The sequence below is a fragment of the Triticum dicoccoides genome, chromosome 3A (genome assembly GCF_002162155.2).
Source record: "Triticum dicoccoides isolate Atlit2015 ecotype Zavitan chromosome 3A, WEW_v2.0, whole genome shotgun sequence".
NCBI lineage: Eukaryota > Viridiplantae > Streptophyta > Magnoliopsida > Poales > Poaceae > Triticum > Triticum dicoccoides.
The window spans coordinates 9256177-9275596 of NC_041384.1; the positions used below are offsets into that span (position 1 = coordinate 9256177).

At 46.5% G+C, this 19420-nt stretch overlaps 1 long non-coding RNA gene across 1 annotated transcript; it reads left to right on the forward strand.

The window, feature by feature from the left end:
* The first annotated feature begins 823 nt into the window (after positions 1-823).
* On the forward strand, positions 824-9750 carry LOC119270913. Its single transcript, XR_005134364.1, has 5 exons — positions 824-1049; positions 1180-1449; positions 1723-1874; positions 2027-2276; positions 9692-9750. It is a non-coding gene; the product is annotated as an uncharacterized LOC119270913 (long non-coding RNA).
* Positions 9751-19420: the final 9670 nt, after the last annotated feature.

Below are 19420 nucleotides of genomic sequence, written 5' to 3' on the forward strand. Positions count from 1 at the left end.
CTGAATGCGGCAGGTCACAAGGATATGCATCGATACAGTGGTCATGACGGGTCTCTGAAGAGCTCAGGAGATCATAACTTCTGTCGTAATAGAAGCCTATCCCATATGCTTCCAGGTGTGTAGCCATGTACATTCCTCACCGTTCAGTTAGATAAACATGTGCATGTCCAGATGGTTATTGAGGAGATAATAGTAACATCCTACCTTTTTTTTATTGGCTGGATGTGAAATATTCAGAAATAGTGGATTCTGGGAGCTTTGCATCGATGCTCTTTGGAATTGATGGATTACTTAGAAAAACTGAAAACCTTTGCTTTCATACTTTACAAATAATTAACCAGGAGTGCATTCAGAAGTTCAAAAAGTCAAAACCCGGTCTGAATGTTCAAGCTTTGATCATAAAATTTCTCTTCAGTGTTTCTGACTGGTTCCAAAAATAAAACCATAAGAAAACTATTTTATTACAATGTAATGTTGTTAGATTATTGTTGCACAAAGATTGAACTTGGACAGTCAGAATACATGTCGAATATTTTAGACAGAGGGAGTGCTGCTACCCTCGGGAAGTTAGGAGACAGAGACACTTGCGATGTGTTGCCTGCCTCAATCATCTTTAGTGCAAAAGCTATCTCCAAAAGCAGAAAACACCATGGAAATCTGTAGTGCTGGAAAAGCAAAAAAAAAAAAAACAAGCTTGCAAGAGCAGCTGCATCTCAATCATCTTTGGAAAAGAAAAAGAAAAAAGAAAAAGCAAAAACAAAGCAGCAACATACATATGTTGATTTATGCTTTGGCAAAGAGGAACGGAGGAAGCAAAAGCCCATGCATCCATGAAGCTACTGAATATGGGGGTATCAAGCAACGCATTTTGCACTCTTTAGTTCCAAGCAGAGAAGAAAGGAGGAGCCAACTTGCTTTGGTCTGTCTGCAGCTTCTGAGGGCAAAGCATCACACTCCTGCATTACCAGTTTGATGATCGAGGAAGCAGATCAGACTGCCAATCTAAGTTTCTGCTATCTCGAGCTTCTTGTCTGCTGTCTGCTGTTAAGGTACGCATGTACTAATTATTCTTCCAGAAGAAAGTTTGCGTATATATGTAGTTGAGTAGCATTACTTGTTGACGATGGCTAAACACAAACGTAACATATTGTCCTTGTTACTGTGCTTGTACTTATGTAGGTGGTGCCGATGAGTTAGATTGATCCAACTTGCAGCTGATTCTCTCTCATGGTCTTCAGCAGAGGAACCCATCCTGTGATTCCTGATTCCTGAGTAGTTATTCCCGTCATTTGAAGATTTGTTAAGTGAGGCAGCTGCATTCATCTCTTGGCTGGTCTTGGACAGAGAAATTGATCATGAGTCCGGTCCTCGTCAGTTGATTATGGCTTAACTTTGCTGCTGCTTTTCTTTCTTGGTCTTGGGCAGATCATGAGTTCTGTTGGATACGAGGTATGCACTCTTGATAATTTTAAGGTTTTCTCACTAGCGAGGCACAGTTTTCACTCAAGAGGCGGTGGATCCTCACACCTAACTAGTTTTCTAAAAATGCCTATTATAACTGCTTCGTTCTGAAATGAATTACTCCACGTTTTTATCGGAAAAAATGAATTACTCCAGATACAAACATCATGTAATATGTAAAACATTAACCCTCACACTAGATTCTCACTGGATAGGGCCTTGGAACGAATTTATTTAGTTTTTCTTCTGGCATGCATGCAGGGCGTAATGTGATGCTCGTTGGTTTTGCTGCTTCTTTTTGAGAAACCGGGTTTCGTTGCTTCTAGTTGCACACGATTGTATATTGGAAAAAGAAGGGAACTGTGATCCAAGTTTCTGTTCTCTCGAGCTTCACTCCCCTGCTGTCTGTTGAGGTACGCACGTAATAGCTAGTAACACACAGTTACATTTTCTGGCTTCACTCCCCTCTGAATTATTCTACCAGAACAAAGTTTGTGTATACATGTACTGGTTAACAATGGTGAAGCACAAAATTAACATGTTGTGCTCGATGTTGTGTTTGTAGGTGGTGCCAAGATCGTGAACGGATTGGTTAGATTGATCAGATGTGCAGCTGATTTTCTCTCTGGGTCTTCGACGGAGAACAGTTGAAGATTTATAAAGTTTTAAGCTGCTTTTATCTCTTTCTTGGCCTTGAACGGAGGAATTCATCATGAGTAGTACTCACCAGTTCATGATTGGTTAAATTTGCTGCTGAATATCTCTCTTGATCGTCGTGAGAGGAATTCATCATGAATAGTGGTGTTCGGAAGTCGGTAATACTCTTGTGCCTTTTACGTTCACAAAGTAGTACATGCATGCATATGCATGGTTTTCTTTTAGCTGGGAGTAACTCTCGAAATTTTCATTATTGTATCTCCATTGTTCTTACATCGGCCTTAAATCATGCACGACTAATATATAGTTATTTAGCCAAAACCATCACACTTGGAGCTAGGTAACAACTTGATACCACATTTGTGCCAGGGCAAAAAAACCACAGAAACTGCGCCTAATCTGTAACGCGGAGCACTGATGCTCAAATTTGGCCGTGAAAACACGGATCTGACCGGTTGGGCCCACCTGTCGGGCTGATGTGAGATGCCTACATGGATAGTTCGCTGAGGTGGCTGAAGGCCCCACCTGTCGGCATCTCTCTTATCCCCCTCTCTCTCCCCAAGTCAATTTCTTCCCTAGCAGCCCCGACACAACCAACAATATCCAGCGCCGCGGCCGGAGCCTTACCCCGGCGAGCCTCCCCGCCGACCCAACCACCTACCATCCGCAGCCACAAGCCACTGACCCGCATGGATCCTGCCCCAGCCGCACCTCTAGCACTTGTCCCGCCCAGATCCGGCGAGGATCCGCCATGCCGCCCAGATCGCTGCCTGGCGCTAGCGCCTAGTCGAAGAGGAGCACGACTACAGGAGACCTTGCCCCGTGCATGCTTGCTTCTGCCGCCGTTTGCTGTTGCTTGCCTGCGGGTACTCCTTCCCCTCTCCGCCGCAGTGACCTCGCCGTGGTCACCACCCTGCGACCGGCCACCGGGGGGTCATGGATAACAGCGGTAGCTTGTCCGCCTCTCCATCGAGCGCGGGCAGGGTAGGTGGAGCAGCCATGGAACGTAGGCGTGGTGGGTGTTCTCGCGCCGGGATAGAAGGTGCCCTGCGGATCCGTCGTCGATGGTGACAACGACGCGAGGTCGCCCGCACCCAGAGCGAGCTCGCCGTCGAGATGATTGCCTGCGTATGGTCTTCTCCTATCTGCCGCAGCGACCTTGCCGCAATAGCACCCTATCACCGGCCACCGTCGTGAGCACGCACGCCCGAGCTCAGGGAGGTGGCGTTGGAGGTTCACGGGAGCGGGAGCGGCGGCAGCTAGTCTGTCTCTCCATGGAGTGTCGATGGGGGAGATAGGTGGGCGCCACCGCTCGGGCAAGGATATAGGGGGGAGGACGGCGGCGTGCTCGCCGGAGGAGAGAGAGAGGTGGAAGCGAGAGATGAGGAATAAAGAGGAAAACGGGGAAATATGTGACGCTGACAGGTGGGTCCCCGTCCACCTCAGCATTTTGTCCACATAGGCATGCCATGTCAGCCCGACAGGTGGGCCCAACCTGTCGGTTTTGCTGTTTTTGCTAGAAATCAGGCCATCACTGCTCTCCGTTACTCATTAGGCGCATAGTTGGTAGTTCTTCGTGCCCTGTCCAAAAAGAGATGCTAAGTTGTTACCCTAGCCCAGCTAGCTAGAGCGCTATATATGGTTTTCTCACTGATTGGACGTCAAAGTAATTTGTGAAGTAGCCTTGGCATCCCCATTAGCAAGAAGAATTTTGGGTTCGAGAGTGCACAATACTTTGGGTTCTGAACTAACTTCAAAAGCGATATATGTTGGGACCTAGAGTTTCTACACTCGGGAGCAAATGCTCCTGGTTTGCTCCCGGTGTGAACTGTAATATAAAAAAAATCAAATAATCTGAATTTTTTTGTGGCATACTTTCAGAAATGTTAGTTGTGCATGCAAAATTTCATCGCAAAATCACATTGGTTGAAGACGTGGTAAAAAAACAAATTCGATGCTCTGAAAATGTTACTTACGCTAGTGCAAAACCGGGATGTATCACCGGTTCGTAAGGGCCTGTAGTGCCGGTTCCGCAACCGGCACTAAAGAGTGGGGACTAAAGGTCCCCCCCTTTAGCACCAGTTCGGCACGAACCGCCACTAAAATGCACCCACGTGGTACGAGCCAGCATCAGGGGCGGAGAGCCCTTTAGTACCGGTTGGTAACACCAACCGGTACTACAATATTTGAGGGGGTTTTGGTTTTATTTTTTATTTTTCCTTTAATTTTGTGTTTTGCATTTAGTTCTTTTTTGTTTGCTGGTATTTTACGATACTACATATTGTACACGTTATGCATATATATAAATAGAATTTCTCGTAGAACTGATATATATATATATATATATATATATATATATATATATATATATATATATATATTCTCCTTTGGGATCTATGACCTGGTCGAACAAAAATCCCGCTATTTTCTTTTGAAGTGCTCGTATGCGCTCCGTTGGTAGGAGCTTCTCCCGCACGTCTTTGAACTGTTAAGAAGGAGATCAATATGCATGCATGTGTATTTGTTGCGTGACTAGATATCGATAATCATGTAAAAATTGTGAATAGTGTTCTGTCAAATGTGCCCATTGCTGTCTATCAGATTTGCTCTTTTCGGACGCCATCATGCGAATGTTTTCGCAAATGTAGAATGCACACGCATCAGTCCCCGACGCCTGCTTCATGGCCTGTGTACGAGAATTGAATTTAATCAGATAATAATTAATCAAGCATGATAATTAATTAATGGTATTGAAACAAGAATTAAAGAGATGGTAGCTAGCTAGTACTACTTAATTACTTACCTTGGGTCGATACCAAAACAGGTTTTGTCGCCATTTGCCTAGAGTCACCTTAATGAACTTTGCCCAAGCCCTGCCCACCGGCAAAGAAAATGAATAAGGGTTATGATTGAAATAGTTGATATCAGGAAAATGACGAACAAAATAGGCCGAGATATAGTTAATAATGATTGAAATTACCTGTTGACTATCCCCTTCAAGATGGTGAAGTCACTTTCTTTTTTATAGTGAGTCCAGTACTTCAATTGTTCTTTCTTTAACTTTAATGACTAACAAGATACAGTGATAACTGCATGCGCACATGTTTGCATATCTTAATTAAGCGGGCATGTGCATAACACTAATCAACATTTAGCTAGCTAGTAAGCAAAAATAGAATTTGTAGTACAAGACAATGTGACTCACAGGAACTTGTAAGGAAGTAGTATATTTTCATTGGTATTGAGGCGCTTCAAGAACTCTAGCATGTTATTATCTACATCTGCTTTACACCATTCCAATTTCCATGTGTGTTCATTAATGGTATTTGGGTCAATGAACCCAATGCCATCACGTCCAGCTTTTTTCATTTCATACATCTTCATCCTGCATAATACCACAAAAAAGAATATATATATATAGTAAGGATAATTACAGGTAATGATCGATCAGTAAGCACTACATCTAGCTTGAGACTTAAATTACAGAAAGAAATCACTTACATACAATAGCAACTGATAATAGATTTGTCGAGTGCATCTTGATTGAATAACTGAAATAGTTTTGAATACTCAACGGACAGAGCTTTCTTATGGAAGTAATGCTCTTCCTTGACTTGCGCCATGAGGGACTCTCAATTGGAACTCTTGGTAATTTTCATGTACCAATCATGCAATTCATACATTATCGTTGGGAGGTTCTTGACCTCCTCGGGCTCGACCAAAGGTTTGCCGCGTACATATTTCCGTTTTATTTCCTCCTCTCTAAGGGGAGACATGGGCTCGATCTCGAGGAGTTGTCCAACAGTGATCTTGAGCATTTCAGTCTGCATTACATGCTCCTCGGTTATTACCAGATTGCCCAACTGGGGAACGTTAACGGTTTGCCCACATATATATAGGGCGCCGGTACTCTTATGTATTATTGGCACAACAAGCGGGAGGATCGATTGCGCCGCCTGTTCTCCCAACTGGGCAACGGTTTTCCCGCTTTTTTGCCAGCTGCTTGGCTCGAGCTCGACTCCTTCTGTACTCGTGCTCGATGTGCCTGCATTATGGCTATGTTTTTCTCCTCGGTCATGTCGTAAGGCCTCTGAGAAAGAGGAGTGACGCTTGGACCATATTTATATCGCTTGCCTCCGCCTGTACTTTCTGTACTACCTCGACTCGTACCGCTACGCACCACAGCTGCGTCGGCTCTCTTCCGCAATTGCTGAGGCGGTGGAGACGGCTGACGTGCCTTAGTTGGAGCATGAGGAGTGGACTGACGCTGTGCCGGACTTGAAGCAGGAGGAGTAGTCTCACGCGGTGTCGGACTTGAAGCAGGAAGAGTGGACTCACGCTGTGCCGAACTTGAAGCAGGAGGACTGGCATCACGCGGTGTCGGACTTGAAGCAGGAGGAGTGGCCTCACGCTGTGCCGGACTTGAAGTAGGAGGAGTGGCCTGCTACTGTGCTGGACTTGGAGGAGGAGTGGCCTCACATCGAGGAGGAGTCGGATGACGACGCGGTGTCGGTGGCCTTCAAAAGATGATGCAATCCTTTCTCCATAGGATGATGCGATGTATGGCTTCTCCCAGTGTGTGCTCCTCGTCAAATCCAGGAATGTCAAGCTCTAGCCCCGAATATTGGTCCACCACCTCATCAACCACGACACGAGCATAGCCCGCTGGAATCGGGTTGCAATGGAAGGTTGCATCGGGGGGATTTGTATAAGCAATGGCGTCCGCCACCTTCATGGATATGTTCTTCATTTTGAAGTGTAGCTCGCAGTTAGTGCTCTCCATGATGTCATCCACATGGTATCTATCCAGCAATGTGTCGCCCGGGGCGGAACCAACGCTGCTTCTCGGCATGGATGGGACGGTGCTATCCAATTATGGATCATCCGCTAGCCGTTACCGCTGCTGAGACCCCCTTTCCTGGCTAAGTGAGTCGACCTGCTGTTGCTGCCACTGGAATTTCAGTGCCAAGTCTGTGTGCGCTGATTCTAGGCCTAGAAGGCGTTCTGCTTCATGCTTCCTCTGCTCCTCCTCCAGCTTCCTCTTCTTCTCCTCCTCCATCTTCCTTCTTGCACGGCTTCTGTAGTCGGCGTTCTAGTCCGAAAAGCCCTCATACCACGGAACAACGCCCTTGCCTCGTGTTCTTCCCGGGTGTTCAAGATTTCCCAGGGCGCGCGTAAGCTCGTCGTTCTCTCTGTTGGGCGTGAACACCCCCTTTCGAGCATCTTCTATTGCTTCAAGTAACTTTTCTTCGGCTCCTTTTAGACTTGCCTTCTTCGAAACCAGGGCTGTCTTCGGGTCCAACGCCCCCCATGCGCATAGAACCAAGTTCTGCACCTAGGGGGCCAGCTCCTAGTAACTGGAGTGACCCCTGCATCCACCATCTCTTGCTCAGACTTATCCCACTTAGGCATTGCCACCGCGTAGCCACCTGGCCCCGGCCTACGGAACTGCGTCTTTTTTGCGGCATTGGCCTTGTCTTTTCTCGACCGTTCCTTAGATAATTCTGATTCCTTGAATTTCACGAAAGCGGGCCAGTGTTCTCTTTGCTTCTCGAGTGTTCCCTTGAATTCTGGAGTCTTCCTTCCTCCTTCGACGTAGTTGGCCCATACAATTTTCTTGTGGGTGTTGAATGCAGTTGCCATCTTCCTAAGAGCAGCGTCCTTGACTTTCTGCACATCTGCATCAGTGAAATGATCTGGTAGGGTGAAATGTTCCATGAGAGATTCCCAAAGCGTTTTTTTTCTCTGTCATCAACCCAAGTAACATCTGGACGTTTATTTCTTGGCTCTTTCCATTCTTGAATGGAGATCGGGAGTTGGTCCCTCACAAGAACTCCGCACTGACGAATGAACTTGTTCGCAATGTTCTTAGGCGTGCTTGGTTCACCATTAGCTTTGATGGCATCGATGTTGTACTTTACACCCTCCTTCAACTTTTTGCCTGAGCCTCGCTTTGTCCTGCTGTCTGTAGAAGTAGATTTGCTTGATCTGGAGGGTTGACATAAGAAAGAGTGATTTGTTAATATATCTTTAAATCAAAAAAACATGTGATGATCACCAGATGCCTGCCTATATAAATATACCTCGCCGGTCTCTATTATTTCAAGATCAACATTGTCGGCGTCATCATAATCATTATCATAGTTCATGACTTCATCAGTTCGGTCGTCGCGATCGAATATCATATCATCACCCTCCCCGGTGAACCAATCCTACCTAAAGCAGTGCTAGGGGCCAGATTTGGCGATCTAAGGAGACTTCATGATGACGTGTTGCGGGTAGAGAAGGGCCTCATCGCCTCGAAAAATCCAGGATACCCACTCTAAGTGGTTAATGTGCCGCGGCAAAGTTTGTACGTCCACACATGCGCCGCGGACAAGTTCTTCCTTCGATTCAATTACATCTTCGACATGTTTCACGTGAAGAAGCTGGATTTTACGTTTGTCCGCCTTTATGCTTTGCACATGAACTACCTTATCGGGGTTGAGAAGATACCTTATATCTGTGTCGCTGACCCGTACTTCATGCACGAGGGCTTCTTGGGAGTCTGCGCAGAGCACCGTGAATACACGAGGGACTACATTGCCAGTTTCATGCTCGCCAATAAGGACAAGGAGGCGATTCTCGTGCCTTATCATCCCCTGTAAGTCATCCGCATGAATATCCTTCCTTCAATTTCAATCATTCATTTGCACGGTAGAGGCTAATTAATTTGAGGTGTACTTATTTTGCGCAGCGCCGGACGCGCCATCCTCATCATCCTCTACCCTCGATACTCCCACGCTCTTTACTTGGACTCGTCGAAGAACATTAACAAAAAGGATTACACTGACATCAAGTCTGTTCTCGACAATGCTATGTTTTACTACGGCACACGGGGTGGAGAGGTCAAGGACAAGAAGAAAAGGGACGGCAGGCCCGCCTTCGGCCATAAGACCGACTTCTGCTGCATCCAGCAACCGAGTGATTCTCTTAATGATGGATTCTATGTCCTACACCACATGCTGGAGTACAGACGGGATCACCAGAACCTTCGCATGTCACCTAGATCCGGCGATTCCCATATTCTGCAATGTGCAAAGAACTTAGGAGATATCGAGGATCATCGACTTCGAGCTGAGTTCTATCACATCCAGCGCGAACTTGCCAAATCATCATGAAGGAGGTCGTCGAAAAAACAGGGATTTTCTATGAAGAAGGACAACTGTCGCGGGAAGACATCCGAACACGCGTAGCCGCTCAGCGTCTCAACCTGAAGCCTTTCACTAAGCTCGGGGGCTATCTCCCTGACTTGGATGGATGGCATGACATGTTAGAGAGATTGTCGATATATGACAATGTGTCCGTTTAGTCCATACTTTCTGTATGACGAAACTTTGAGCTATGCACGACGAAACTTTATTTGTGATGTAATTAAACCGTCCTCCTCGACTAGCGAAGATCACTCTAGTTAGGGCATTTTGGGTACGATGGACTTTGTTATTTATGCTTATGATATGTTGCTTCTATTTTTGCCATGTCTGTCTTGCTCAACTATATATGTTGCATATCATCGACTCATGTGACGATGCAGGTGCATAGATAAGAAGTGCTACGCCAGGAGTATAAGACGAGTGGCCGGAGTGTCAGGCCCAGGAGTACCGGTTTCCGGTTTTCGAGCGACAGCCAGTAGTTAGTTTAGGTTCACGCTAATGCGAGAGAGGGATACGAACTCATGTACTGCATAGTTCCGCTCTCACTCATAGTGATATCTCTTCTCACGTATATCATTGTTTAGATTGATGACGATGTAGTTGCAAGTAATCGAGACTTGTATCGCTATTTTCGAGATGATGACGACAGACCACTTTGTGTTGGATGATGGTTATGATGATGACATGATTTGATGAGACTATTTGTATGTATATGCTATGATTACATTTGTATGTGTATGATATGCTAAAGATTATTGTATGAAGCCTGTTCAAATACAAAACAAATATGCAAAAAAAAACAGAAACTAATAAAACTAGCAGTAGCGAGAGGAATAAAGTTAGCAGTAGCGCTCCCTTACCAGTAGCGCTTCCTGCTAAAAAGCGCTGCAGATATTAGCAGCAGCGCGTTGCACTAAAGCTCGCTACTGCTAGCCATGTATAGCAGTAGCGTTAGATGACACGCGCTACTGCTACATGTTAGCTGTATCACCTTATCAGTAGCGCGGCATCCCGCGCTACTAATAGACAAAATACCCACGCTATTGCTAGGGTTTTCCCTAGTAGTGGTACACCTTTTTTATTCCACAGCTGTAAAATAATGGCCTTAGGTACACATCCATGTCATTACCGGGTTGCTTAGGGCCTTGGATGAGCACTCATGACATAATGAACTTTCGCTTCATGCACAACCAAGGAGGAAGGTTATAGATACATAGAGTCATGGGACAGATGCTATGATTGCTGCTCTGCTCCTCAAATGGATTAATGTCATCTACACTTAAACCAAACCATATGTTCCTTGCGTCATCTGCAAAGTCCCACCACTTTCTCTTGATTTTTCTACACTGCGACCCGTCAACGGGTACTCTCAACTCCCCGTCTTTCTTACGGTCTTCTTTGTGCCATTACAACAACTTGGGATGCTCTTTGTTTCTGAACAGACGTTTCAACCGTGGTATTATAGGAGCATACCACATCACCTTGGCAGGAACACTCTTCCTAGAGCACTCGCCCTCAACATCACCAGGGTCATCTCGTCTGATCTTATACCGCAATGCACCACATACTGGGCATGCGTTCAAATTCTCGTACTCACCGCGGTAGAGGATGCAGTCAATAGGGCATGCATGTATCTTCTGCACCTCCAATCCTAGAGGGCAAAAAACCGTCTTTGCTTCGTAAGTACTGTCAGGCAATTCGTTATCCTTTGAAAGCTTCTTCTTCACTATTTTCAGTAGCTTCCCAAATCCCTTGTTAGATACACCATTCTCTATCTTCCATTGCAGCAATTCCAGTGTGGTGCCGAGCTTTGTGTTGCCATCTTCGCAATTTGGGTACAACCATTTTTTGTGATCCTCTAACATGCGATCGAACTTCAACTTCTCCCTTTCACTTTGGCATTCTCTTTGTGCATCAACAATGACCCGGCAAAGATCATCATCGGGCACATCGTCTGTTTTCTCTTAATCTTCAGCTTCCCCCGTTGCAGTGTCACCGTTTTCAGGGGGATAGTTGTCATTATCCTCTTCTTCTTCGTTGTCTTCCATCATAACCCCTCTTTCTCCGTCCTTGGTCCAAACATTATAGTGTGGCATGAAACCCTTCTCAAGCAGGTGGATGTGAAGGGTTTTCAAGGAAGAGTTATCCTTTGTATTCCCATAGACAGTACATGGACAATACATAAAACTATTATGCTTGTTTGCCTCAGCCACTCACTAGTAGATAAAGGGCCTTTAGTCCCGGTTCATAAGGGCCTTTAGTCCCGGTTCATAAGGGCCTTTAGTCCCAGTTCTGGAACCGGGACTAAAGGGTCGTTACTAAAGCCTCCCCCTTTAGTCCTGGTTCACCTTTAGTCCCGGTTGGTAACACCAACCGGTACTAAAGGAAATTTTATGATTTTTTTTAAATTTTTTTTGATTTTTTTTTATTTTCAAATTCTGAATTATTTTAACCTCTAATCTCTAATCACCCATCATCACTGCTCAATTTAACCTTTAATCTCTAATCACCCCTCATCATTCCAAATCATCTAACTTCCCGAACGGTCACCCATCCTCTCACTACTCTCGGGTTCTATTCTCCCTCGTTTCCAAGTCTGCACTTGTTGTTTTCCTAACAATAGTAAGATGTCAATTCTATTAACCCTCAGAAATTTAGCTTGAGCATGAAGTCACACATTTCACTGTTTGAGTTTGAAACTATTGTTTTAAAAAACAATAATTATTTAATAACACTAATATTTCTTGAATAAGTAGTTTGACCACAGTTTGACCCCAGTTTGACCACAGTTTGACCATAGTTTGACCAGATTTGACCAAAATTCAAAAAAACTGGAATAATTATTTAGTATAACACTAATATTTCTTGAATAAGTAGTTTGACCATTATTTGACCACAGTTTGACCATATTTGACCAAAATTCAAAAAAACTAAAATAATTATTTAGTAACACTAATATTCTTGAATAATTATTTAGTAACACTAATACTTCTTGAATAAGTAGTTTGACATAGTTTGACCAAATTTAACAAAAATTCAAAAAAAACTAAAATTTGAGCATAACTTTTTTTCCTTTTAGAATTTGAGGATTCTAAAAATTTGCAAACATGTCGTAGAAGGATTTTTCCGACATCATATGCAAAAGTTATAGCCGTTTTACATTTTCCCTACATTTTTTGCAAAACATGTCCAAATTTAAGTTTTTAAATTTTCCTAACTAGTAGATGTAGTAATATAACTACCTCTCGAAGGATTTTATTTTTTGAAGTTTTTATCATTTTCTTTTGATTTTTTCGAAACAAAAAAGGCGATCCACCGGGGGGGTAGAGTTTGAAAATGGAACCTTTAGTCCCGGTTTGAGACACAAACCGGGGCTAAAGGGCATCGCACCTTTTAGTCTCAGTTCGTGCCTCAAACCGGCACTAAAGGGCTCAGGTGAACCGGGACTAATGCCTTAGCCGCACGAACCGGGACCAATGCTCACATTAGTCCCGGTTCGTGACTGAACCGGGACTAATGGGCTGACCCGGCATGGACCTTTGCCCCCTTTTCTACTAGTGACTTCAAGAAATTTATGCAGGCCCTCAATATAATCGGAGGTGCGTCGGTCCCCTACATCCATTGACAGTTCATCTACGTGCATTATATAATTGAGTGTATCAAAAACCATTACAGAACATCATGAATAGAAAAGTGACCAAATTAATACAAGTTCATCATCACATTAAAACCAAACTACAATAGTGATCAAATGTTATTACTGAGAAAATAAATACATAAAATTGATACATAGTTTTCATAGAACAACATATAGATCTCTAGAGCATCTAATTAAAACATACATTGAAACTAACATACAACTATGTAAAACATTTAAATGCAACAACAAATGCGATCATAATCGCAACTAAGGTAACAATTGACCCAACAGCATAATGATGCCAAGCCTCATTATCAGTGGCATATTTTCTAGTCTTTCTAATCTTCAAGCGCATTGCATCCATCTTGATCTTGTGATCCTTGACGACATCGACAACATGCAACTTCAATTTCAACTTCTCCTCCTCAATTCTTTTTAATTTTTTTCAAATACTCATTTTCTTTTTCAACTAAATTTCCGGTTCACATACCTCCTAGATAAAAACATCTATGTCACGTTGGTTGGCATAATTATCATAAACACTAAGTGAAACAAATAGCTATAAAAGATTATATACCACATCGAATCATAGACTGGACGAGGTCCGACGGGGGCGGATACCAAAACATGGCACTATATAATAACAAACAATAATAAAAGTAAAAAAATTTACAAGTATCTATCTAAATCATACAATTAAGAATTTTTTCTTTTAAAAAAGAAGATAAGAACGAGAGGCTCACCACGATGGTGCCACTGACGAGATCGGCGTGGGCGATCGACGATGATGAGGACGGGACGGAGCGCCAAACCTAGACAAATCTTGGGAAAAATGGAGCTTGAAGGTCGAGCTTGGAGAGGAGAAATCTTAAGTGTGGCTCGGGCATTTCATCGAACACCTCATGTGCATAGGAGGTGAGAGCAGAGCAGCACACACCTCCCATACGCTAGTCAGCCAAAAACAGAGGAGTGAGAGGGTAGGGACGAGCATATATATAGGCACCTCTATAGTCCCGGTTGGTGGCTAGAACCGGGACAGAAGACTGAGCTTTAATCACAGTTCCTGCTACCAACCGGGACTAAAGGGGTTGCGTAAGGAGTGAGGACCTTTTAGTCCCGATTCATGTTTGGAACCGGGACTAAAGGGATCAGACGAACCGATACTGGTGCTTACCGAGGCCCGGCCGGCGTCCTGACCTCATGAACTAGGACTGATACACCTATTGGCCTGACGTCACGGAGACGTCGCTTGGGCGTGGTGGCGACGTTGGGGTCGGAGTGGGCGTTGGGGTCGGAGTTGGCGCCGCCATCGTCTTCGTCTGGTTCAGGATGAGACCACGCTCTGCCAGGTACCACGCCTTGACCTGCTTGTCCATAGTCGCCATCCCCCCCCCCCCCAATCAGGAAAGCAAGGTCGGTTATACTCTTCTTCGTGGCGACATTGGTCCGGAGCAGGTCGAGCTTGACGGCGCTGTTCGTCATCAACGCCGACCATCGCGCCGCGGTTTTCTCTTCCATCTGGGCGGCCCGGGTCTTGCGTCGGCAATGCAATGCTCGATGGACTCATGCAAACGCGCAGTAGCCGGCGCGCCGTCCTTCGCCGACTTGGCCCGTTTGTTGTCGTCCGGGCGTCCGTCTGCCGCGCCCGGCATCAACGTGTTCGGCTTGTACGTCTCCTTGGCCTTGGCGAGGGTGCGCCAAACTTCCGCCCACTTCTCGCACTTCTCAATCGGGGAGAACATGTGGAGGTAGTTGAAATCTTGGTTGGTGCCGCTGTCCTACCGAAACATGGCGAACATCCGTACCATCTGCACTGAGGAACAAGTGTCAGCGACGCACAGGGAGAAAAATGAGCGAGAGACCAGCGTGCATGCATACCCGACCCTCGATGTTGGCGCCGCTCTCCGGGCGAGCCACGATCTCCTCGACGATTCCATGCCATTTGTTGCACGCCGTTTGGATGAGCCCCCAATGATTCGCCATGGCCTTCGAGCCGCACTGCATATGGACACCGGCGAAGTACGGGTCGACCAGTTTGCGCTCATCAAACTCCTACTTGACGCGCTCCCAGTACGTGTTGGCGCTCCGGTTTGTGCCGGTGATCGGGTCGAGGCAGACGATTTTCCACGCCTCGGCGAGGCACTCGTCTTCTTTGGACGTCCACTTGATGCATGGCTCACCGGTCCTGGCCGCACGCTTCTTCTTTTTTCCTCTCCTCGCCGGAGCAGGCATTGGATCCTCCTCCTCCTCCTCTGGCCCCTCCTTGCTGTAGACGAGCTCGTCGTCCATGTTTCGTTGAGATCCATTGTATCTTCCTGGGTATTGAAACCGTGGGAGGCGGCCGAGCCGGCCGTGATGGTGTCGTCCATGTCGGCCTCCATCGCGTCGGGGTTGCCGAGATGCGACGACGAGGCTTGTAAGAAGAGCTCGCCACGGCGCATAGGCGGCGTCGGGGAAGATGCGTAAGCCGGCGGTGAGTAGGTGTACGGGGGGTATTGGACGTCGGCGAACGCGGGTGAGGGCGTGCGCTGGGCGGGGTGGCCATGGGGAAAGTGATGTTGGGGTTGAACCCGCCATGCGCATCGCCGCCGGCGTAGCCAGGCGAGGGCGCGCAGCCCCAGGGGTTTGGAGACGCCAAGAAGCCAGCCAGCAACCCGACGCTCTGCTGGTTCCAGGGAGCGTGCGGGCCGTGGCTGCCGGGCAGATTCATCATCCTCGTGCGAGACGCCTCTGCCTGTTCCGCCACGCGCTTCGCTTGCTCCGCCAGGGCGGCCGCCGCCCTATCTCGGGCCTTCTTGGCGTTGAGCCTGTTCCACCAGTCGATGGTGACAGCCTCCCGGCGCTGAACCTCCGCCTTCCAGTCGGCGTTTGACATGCCCGGGGGTTTGGACGGCGTCGCCCTCTGCTTCGGCTGGGTGGCGTTGGCATCGGTAGCGGCGCGAGGTGCCGTGTACTTCTTCGGCGGCATGGCGGCCGGATGGAGGGGAGAGGGAGGGGAATGGCGGGAGAAGGCGGGAGAAGGGGGATAAGCGGGGGGATCGGCGGGAGAAGGTCTTTCTCTCGCCGACAGAGCGGACCCACGCGCCTTTTTGCTTCGGCCGACGCCCCCACGCGCCCCGGGGGCTTGGGTTAGGCTCGGGTTCGCCGGCTGTTATTTCGGTCTAAACCGGCGACAAACGAGATCCTGGGGGCGCGACTGGGCCGATTTTTGGGCGCCGGCGCTAAAAAATGGCCTTGGGGGCCTGTTAGGGGTGCAGCTGGAGATGCTCTTATATACACAAATACACACGTGCAACTAGTGCCTAATCGACCAGGACTTCCCGACTGAAACCACTCCTACCCAACTAAGACCGTGACACCTCTACGGAACACGGAAAACAATGGCATATGTTGTCACACTCGGACGCGGACAACACAGTCCAAATCCACCTCGACTAAGCATCTAATCTAGATTATTCCAACAAATTCGCTTGCTCAGACATGGGTCAATGGTATATGTTAAATTAGTGTTGCAGCTACCAAAGGCGTTCTCACTTATTGACATGTTTTATTCCAGCCGTTATATGCGGAAGATGTTGACGGCGTCAGATGGGAAATATTAACCGGGATACGGTTCAGGAAATTCGACAAGGTCATATATTTTGATGGTTGAAATGGATTTGGAGCGTCCACTGTTCTTAGATCCATAGCTGCAGTGCTTCCATCTAAGACAACCACTCCGGAACTATGCTTTGACAAAATAATTTATATAGATTGCTCAGAGTGGAAAAATAGAAGAGGAGCGCAGAGGGCAATTGCAGAGGAATTGCAACTTGATTGCTCTGTAATGGCCATTCTAGATGAGCAAGATGAAAACGATGATTTTGGGGATATGATGAAATCTTAAGGCTTGAGACAGATAGTGTTAGTCAAGTGATTGATCGGACCCTTAGGGATATCAAACTTATGATGATTTTTCTTAATGGGAGTGATGACGAGATTGACGTAGGTCCCATGGGTATTCCTCTAGCAAGATATGGCAACAACAAGCTGGTGTGGACCTTCAGCAGATGCTGCCTGCCCATGCATGATGATCGTTCCAAGGTGGCAAGCAAGCTAAGATCTACTCGGATTTTCTGGTACTGCTCTATCAAAGAATTGACAAGGTCACAGTTTCGTGGACTGCTACATCAACAAGCTGATAGCATAGTTGCTCGCAACCCATGTATGTTGGACATCAACCCAACAATTGTTGCAGATTGCTGTCTCTATGAGTTATTCCTGCACTATAATTTCCACACTGTTAGTAAATTTGATTGGGTTTCTCATGCTTCTAACTATTGGATATGCGATGGGATCATCCAAAGGGACAGAGCAACGGATATTAGTAATGCATTGCATCTAGAGATAAATTGGAAGTGTGACACTTCTCTGCTCGATCATGTTCTTAAAATGTGCATGAAACATCCAGAGTCTCCTTTTCTGGCAATTAAGGATGACGATCTCTATGATGAAGGCCCATATCGTTGGATTTCGGTTGCGTCGAGAGATGCTGAAGTACATGGGATGAAAGCAATACCGGCAGAGGCGTCATCTTTCTTCTTGGCCTTTGAAATATCTAATCCCCCAACAGCTTTACCAGCTGGATTTTTTGATTATTGCAGCAAGCTTGGTGTGCTGATACTCTATTAGTGTGCGTTCAATTTTGCTTCACCTTCTTTCCTGAAGTGTCATGGCTTAAAATTCCTTGTACAGATGACAAAACAATTGAAGGAGAACATAGTACAGAGTGGTTATGTCTGTATAGCCTATGGGTGCTGGACCTACGCTACACATACTGGAATGAAATCTTATCCGAGTCCATTTGCCACTGCTCCTGATTGCGTTCAGTTATTGACCATCTTGTTTCTCCATGTCTCTCACATCGCCTAGGTGAACTCTACACTCTGCTGTGTGCTCCGTTGCTACATGAAAGTGATGGACGTTGCTGGATCATGCGTTTGGTTTGCTTTGTGTGCCTTCTTGGATTGGTATTGTCCTTATTAGGTGCGAGCTTATGGTGGCTCTCACCGTTTATTATATCGTGGATTTCAAACAAGAGACTTGCTGTGGACGGTGTGTGTGCCTACACAGACCTGGACGGTGTATGTGCGCGTGGTTTGAAATTGGAGCGGCTTGCTGTGGACGCCTGCTATGCGTGTGTGTGTGTGTGTGGAATTGTCACAGCTGCCTATGTCTATCTGTGCCTGCGTGTATCTACAAGGCTAGCTGCTTGTGAGTGTGAATTGTTTGAGAGTGTTTGCCATGTATCTGAACCAAGAAACAGCTTGCCTGGTTGTGTGTGTGCTTGTGTATGCATTGACCTGCTAGCTGCTTGTGTGTCTGTTTGCTATACTTACGAAAAAAATGAAAAAGCAGCAGCTATCTGTGCTGGTTGTTGCAATTGCTTGGCTCTTTGTGAACTCTATGCTTATTTTAGGTAGCAGTTGTTACTATGTACAGCTTTTCCCTCTACTAAATGAAAAGGCAGAGCACCTGCCATTGCCCGTCAAAAAATAAAAAAATTAGGTAGCAGTTTGGGGTGTTAATTCATTTTTTTATAAACCTCACCAACAGATTGTGAATCCATCAAGTGCTTTGTATTTCATAAAAGTTTGTGATAATCTGAATGCCGATGTATTAATCTAACTTGCCAATAATATAAAGTACAATTTAGTTTAACAATATGCAACACTTTGTATATGAAGAACTCATGCTAGGTTCCAACAGTTTCCTCGGTATATGAGTTTTCCCCCCTAAAAATAATAAAAAACAGTGTGGTTTGTTTGTTATTATGCTTTTGAAGTAAAGCAAGTGATGTAATATCACAGATGCAGCTGACCTGATGGCTGATGCACGTGTGATTAGTTTGATATGCTTTTCAAGAAACAAAGAGATTCTTTGCCCAACTTATAACAGATCTAAGGTACCTCGTGTCGCCCCCGCATCGCTCCATCACGGGCGACTCAGGAGCCGCCGAAACCTTGCCCTCCGGCGGCTCCTCCTTCCCTCGTTCTCTCCTTTGTCGCCTCCGGAGGGGGTCGCCGGCTTGCCATGCACCCGCCAATGAAGGGGGCGGCGAGGCCTTCGGCTGATCCCATGCCTGGGTGAGGGCCTGGATCTGCGGTGGTGGCCTCCATTGCTGAGGACGGCGTCCATCCGCCGGTGGTGGGCGTTCGTCGGCACGGTAAGCCAGACTTCCTTGGCTGCTTGGGCAGCAGGGTACCGGTGGACGGCGTTCCTGGCGTGAGGCGGTTCCCCATGCCCCTCTCGTTAGATCTGGGATGGACCAACCTAGCACGCGGCTCTCCCCATCGGGTGGTCCAGATCTCCGGCGTCCGTGCTCGGAAGTGTTGGAGGCGGGCTTGATTAGTGCCAGGGCGGCAGCTTGTCCGTGGGAAACCTTTGGCCGACAGCGGCGACGGCGAGGGTCAACTCCACCCTACTCCCT